The sequence below is a fragment of the Epinephelus moara genome, chromosome 22, assembly GCF_006386435.1.
Source record: "Epinephelus moara isolate mb chromosome 22, YSFRI_EMoa_1.0, whole genome shotgun sequence".
NCBI classification, from domain to species: Eukaryota; Metazoa; Chordata; class Actinopteri; order Perciformes; family Serranidae; genus Epinephelus; species Epinephelus moara.
The window spans coordinates 6853166-6859581 of NC_065527.1; the positions used below are offsets into that span (position 1 = coordinate 6853166).

Here is a 6416-nt window from a genome sequence, read left to right on the forward strand (position 1 = left end):
GTTTCTTTCAAAATAAAGTTCCCTCGGAGTTTGCATGTTCTCTGTGTCAGCGTGGGTTTCCTCCAGGTACTCCAGCTTCCTCCCACAGTCCAAAGACATGCAGGTTAATTGGTGACTCTAAATTGTCCGTAGGTGTGAATGTGAGTGTGAATGGTTGTCTGTCTTTATGTGTCAGCCCTGTGATAGTCTGGTGACCTGTCCAGGATGTACCCTGCCTCCCGCCCAATGTCAGCTGGGATAGGCTCCAGAAACTCAAGTTGACTTGTGGTTTCGACACAAACACCAGTCTTCTGGGTGAAAGTCCCATGCATGTTTGACCCATCTACCACCCCTACATGGACTTTCTCACTCTTTCTACTATGCTGTGACTGACCAGGCTGCCGTATTTGATACCCTGGAAATGAGAACAGGTTGTCAATTCATGGGTCTATTATCCTAAATATTTTTCAGGATATTTTTTAACAAAGTTTTCTGGATCTTCGAACTATTAATAGGTTGTCCTACAGGAAAAGTGATCTCAACACTCATGTATACACGTGCTGAATGAGTCATAGTAGTACACGTAAGTTTTAGTACAGAAACAGCAACTAAAACAACAGAAATGTTGTTACTGAATAAATTTGCCAGGAGTGCTGACAGTGGGCGGGAGGGGATTTTTGTCACTTTACTAATTATAGATAAAAGACTGTGATGGTGTGTTTAATTGATCCACTTCTACTTGATGTACCCCGGTCTTCTGGTCACTGCAGCAGGTTTGTTGAACCTGCAGAAATGAAAAGTTTGCCCACAGGGAAGCATACAAATCAGCACATCTTAGAACTTTGTCTCTGTTTCCCCTTTAATTAGGACCCAAATAATATAGTTAGTTCAATACTTAGAAAAGTATGATGAAATTATAGATCGTGTAAAACAGTGTTACCAATATTTATTCTTTGTTTATGCAGCTTTTCTTTCTGTTACCCTTCGTCCTCACTGTAGCACTAATCACCCCTCATACCGGCTTGTTGTTTTTTCTGTTGAAAACGTTAATACCTCTGTCTCACTGATGCTCCTGTGAATTTAAGGGAACTTCAACAACTTTCTGTGATCTTAAGAGTTTCAAATCCATAACTGGAGTCTCTGTTAATGCTGCAAAATTGAATTCTTACCTGATGGTGTCTGCTCTGCGCAGCCGTTAACATCACAAATAAATGAATGATACCTCGTTTAATCTGAAAGTGTTTTTGTTGTGGTCTAACAGAATGTTTCCATCTGCTACTGTGTTTGCTCTTCTACCCAGTGCATACATCCTCCTTTGGATGACACATGAATGGTGTGATATTAATGTGGTCCTGGGTGGTCTCAGAGAATCCATGCTTAAGGTGACATCTAGTGGAAAAGATAAAATAGTGCATTTATTACCTGCATGCTTGTGGGTGTAGCTGTGTGCACCGAGGCTGGTCATTGTCCTCCAACATTGTCCTCCAACAGTCTTTGGGAGCAGATTATTATCTCTGGAAGGACTGCATGTCCATGTGTCACCTGCAGATGGTGTCCCTGTATTTAGGATAGAATAAATGACACAGGAGAGACCCCGTGTTGCTTTGACATGGATGCTCCTGCATTAAGAGATGTCACATGGCAAATAGAAAATTTTTTACTTCAAATCATTATTTCATAAAGTGAAAAAAATAGTAGAAATAAGTTGCCAATAATATATGTATAAACAGGGACAGTCAATCCGTTAGAATGGGTCCGTGACACCTTGGGCCCTGTAGGCCTGTATAGTGATCCATCCATGGTCCGTATCTACAATAGGGCTGTAACTAATGATTATTTTCATTGTTGATTGATCTGTGAATTATTTTCTCGGTTAATTCTTGAGTTGTTTGCTCTATAAAGTGACAGAAAATGTTTCCTAAAGCCCAAGATGACGTCTTCAAATGTCGTGTTTCATCCACAACCCAAAGATATTCAGTTTACTCTCATAAAGGAAGACAGAAACAAGAAAATATTCACATTTAAAAGCTGGAATTAAAGAATTTTGACTCTTTTGGGTCTTAAAAAAAATCGCCTCAAATCGATTGATCAATTAGCAAATTAGTTTGCAATTAATTTAAAAGCTGAAAACTAACTGATAAACCGATTAATCACTGCAGCTCTGAACTACAGCATATATGATGTACTTTTTATGCATTTAAATCTTGTTATAAAAATGAGAGGAGCTCACTGATTGACGTGATGACAGTGGGTGATATCCCAAAGGTTTGCACTGCTAATTGGTGATGGATCAATAACCAAGCTAATTCTTTCAAAGGAATGTCAGTGGCCTTAGGCGTGTATCAACAACAGCACCTTCCCCAAATGCATCTGATTTATAACGTAAATATTTAAACGTTAGCCATGACTTTGCCCAAATGTCACAAAGGAAGCGTTTGCTTTGTCAGTGGAGCTGTCCCTGGTGCTGACACAGACTTTGTTGCATACGCTGCTCCACCCTTTGATTGACGGAGGCTACTAATGAGGTTAAACATTGGTGGAGCATTGTCTGTTGTTTGCCTCTGGATTTCAACAATTTCTGTACAGCTAATTGTGTCTGTGCTAATTAGATGGCAAACCCAACAGCAATCAAAGCCCATAACTCCGACACCAAACTTTGACTCATATCATTTTATACACAGCCCTGTCACCATGTGCTCTTGTTAACAATACCAGTCCAACCCAACACCAAACATGGATTCTACTGGCACTCCTTCATTCAAACAACACCTTTAAAAAGTATAAAAAGTATTCCCCCTCCTTGGAACTTCCTGTTAGAGGCTGGATGTATTCTATATTTTTCTTATTGTTACCAAAAACTCACAAAAAGGCCTTGACCATTAATGAATTATGTGTTTATCAAAGCCTGATATATCTTAATCTGTTGTACCATAGAGCCCTGATGTTGTCCATGAACTATTAAAACACATCACTGAGCCACACTGTTGCACTGAGTGACTCACCAGAGCACCACATGTGGACTAATCCGCTGCTGAAAATAGTCCCCCAACAAATGTTTCCTCCTTTTGAGTAACATTTGATTATAGGCTGAGGCAGGAAGTCAGAAAGTAGTGAGAGATGAACATATTGTTGGTGTAAGTGTTTGGTTAAGGTCACTTTGTATAGCCTCCTGAGACCCCAACTTTTGTTTGGTATGCATATTTTTATTTCTCCATACTATTTGGGATCAGTAGGAGTATAAAAAATTCAACATTGTCAACGATAATAAAGTCCCAATGTCCTCAAATGAGTGCTTTATAATTAACAGTGTCTTATCTTGTTACTGTTGCTAAAATTGTTGCCATATCAAACTACAAACATTATTAATCACAAATAAACAACTTTCAACCATAACATTTGATCAGATTTTGTCCCCTTTAGCGTCAGAATCGGCCGCAGACTGACTTGGCAGAGATGGCGGCCATCTTGTTTGCACATGGATTAGTGTACTGTGGTCTTACTACCACTAGATGGCGCAAAAAGTGTCCACGAACGAGGACAACAGGTCTAAGTTAAGTAGAATGAAGTATGAGGTCAAGTAAACCCAAAATGTGATGTCCACATATGAGGACACAGGGTCCCAGGAGGATATGATTAAAACAGTTTTTGACATCTTGCCATCTTGTGGTCGTGTCAGGGGTGAACTTGTGGTGGACAGCAGTGTTTTCCCACAAATCTAACCAGTGGGACAATGAGATTAACGGGCTGAAAGCAAGTCGTAGATGACACAGATTGTTTTCAGAGTTGTTTAATGTTGTAAATATCACACACATAGCTGTAAACAAAAGAAAACATGAATCGTGTTTTGTTTTACTTAATATTTAGATCAGTCCCCGTAAAATCTCGCCATATTCCTTTAACGGACAGCTTCCTTTGATAAAGACTGCTTCAGCCTGTCATTGTTTCTGTCCACGGCCCACAGCAGCCCGTCCTACCTCGAGGCTTGTTGTCCGAGGGATATCTGTCACAACATGGCAGCGAGTTATAGATTTGTCATTGATTGGGTTTATTGATTGATTTCCCTCTGGAGGAGGGGTGAAAGGTGAGCTGACAGGCGTCCCGTGGGGGCGCTGCTTATTCTCCCCACCCCTGCAACACACAAGGGCCCAGGGAGTCATTCAAGTGTGTTTTAAACCAAACATCATCACACACACAACATAAACACTGAACTTTAAGGTGAACTGTGCAGTTTAGGCACACAGTCATGTATTAGAGAGCTAACTCCTCCTGCCTTTACTCAGAGGCAGCATTTCAATCTGTGATATAACAGCCTGTGTGTGTGGTGACTCAGCGATGGCTGTTGAATGAGCGCGTGCCGAGCCTTTGTTCCCAGAAGCCCCTCTGGGTGACCCTGGTCACCTTGGGGTGGCCTGTTTTGTTGTGCGGCAGCCGGTGGGCCTTTCCATTTCCATGGTGACTGTCAGAGGGCCTCTGGCTGCACTATTAGACCAACGCATGAATGGAGGTGGTCATTTGGTGTGCACAAGGCAACACCTGACACACACTCACACAATGCAAAGAAACATTAAGCTGTACTCATTCACAGGAAGTCAGAAAAACTGCTACCTCATCTCTGCACATATGTTTGTGTGTGTGTGTGTGTGTGTGTGTGTGTGTGCGTGCGTCATTACAGGAAGTTTCATGACTCAGCAGTGATGAGAGCAGGTCTGTGGTGCTGTACAGCAGCTCCAAAGAGACTAATTACTTATTAATGAGTGTGAGTAAATGACTCCAGCGGGCCACCGTATGTCTTCTCACAAACTGTAACAGGTGGAAGTGAGTCACTTCCGCAGAGACAATACAAGAAGCTTCATGTCATCTACAACATATATGATTCATCCTGAAAGACTAAGGAAGACAGACACATACCATCTGGTGTCCAAATGTCACCTATGAGTTTGTACAAGTATCACAGAGTACATAAACGCAGCACCAATCCTCACGGATGTCATACATACCGCTCATCTGAAGAACATTAAGGACCTGTGTTTCCTCTGACATGACCAAAGGTACAGTACGTCTGATACTTTATTACACTGGATCATGGTCATTTGTTAGATATCAGAAAATTATGATCAACAACAAGGTCTTTGGTTTAGTCCATTCCTTTGTTGTTTAATTTGTAAAGATGTAAATCCTTTAAAAACACATTCAGTTAAAATGCCCTTATAGAACATTTCAAGTGGTACATGACCACAAGTTATCAATTTAAGGTGTACTTAGAGCATATAAGGGGTTTTCAAAAGGCTCAAAATAAAACCCTTAAAGACATTAACTTCGAAAGCCCTTACATACCAAATTGAGTGGACTTGAATTGATAGGCTCCCCTTAATTTGCACAGGATATATATTCTTCTTCTTATTTGTTATGTATTACCAGTTTAAGGTGTTATTAAATGATTAAGTGTTTGACATTAAACGTTAACATACATTCAATACATGAATGAGTATTAGTTTAAGTAATCCCTTTTTAGCATTGAGATGTTTCATAGGTTCACTCAGATTTGGAGGAACTTAATTGATAAAGAAATTGATTGTGTTATAGTAAAGGGTTTTTAATGTGGATTGATGTATTTTTAATGGCTAAAACCCTTCAAAATTCACAAATAGATAAATTTATTTGCACTGTTTAAGGGTTTTTTAAAAGATAAAAACACCTATTTATCAAATGGCACAAAAGTCAACCCTTATTTTTTTGCCCTAAAGGTTAAAGGTATAAATTAAGACATGACTTTAAATGTTATTTGGTCATTTTTAAAAAGCCCTTAGCTAAACTTATCATAGTTAAAGGTATAAATTAAGGCATGACTTTAATGTTATTCAATCAGTTTTAAAAAACGCCTAGCTAAACATATCAGGCATGACTTAAATGTTATTTGGTCAGTTTTAAAAAGCCCTTAGCTGAACATGTCATAGTTAAAGGTATAAATTAAGGCATGGCTTTAATGTTATTTGGACAGTTTTCAAACACCCTTAGCTAAACATATCATAGTTAAAGATATAAATTAAGGCATGACTATAATGTTATTCAGTGAGTTTTAAAAAGCCCTTAGCTAAATGTATCATAGTTAAAGGTATAAATTAAGGCATGACTTAAATGTTATTCGGTCAGTTTTAAAAAGCCCTTAGCTAAACATACCATAGTTAAAGGTATGAATTAAGGCATAAATGTTATTTGGTCAGTTTTAAAAGCCCTTAGCTAAACATATCATAGTTAAAGGTATAAGGCATGACTTTAATGTTATTCGGTCAGTTTTAAAAAGCCCTTAGCTAAACATATCATAGTTAAAGGTATAAATTAAGGCATGACTTAAATGTTAAATGTTATTTGGTCAGTTTTAAAAAGCCCTTAGCTAAACATATCATAGTTAAAGGTATAAATTAAGGCATGACTTAAAT

General features: G+C 38.8%; 1 protein-coding gene across 1 annotated transcript in view; it reads right to left on the reverse strand.

The window, feature by feature from the left end:
• rpl15 (ribosomal protein L15) overlaps positions 1 to 6416 on the reverse strand; it is a 993591-nt gene that overhangs the window by 168777 nt on the left and 818398 nt on the right. The window lies entirely within an intron of this gene.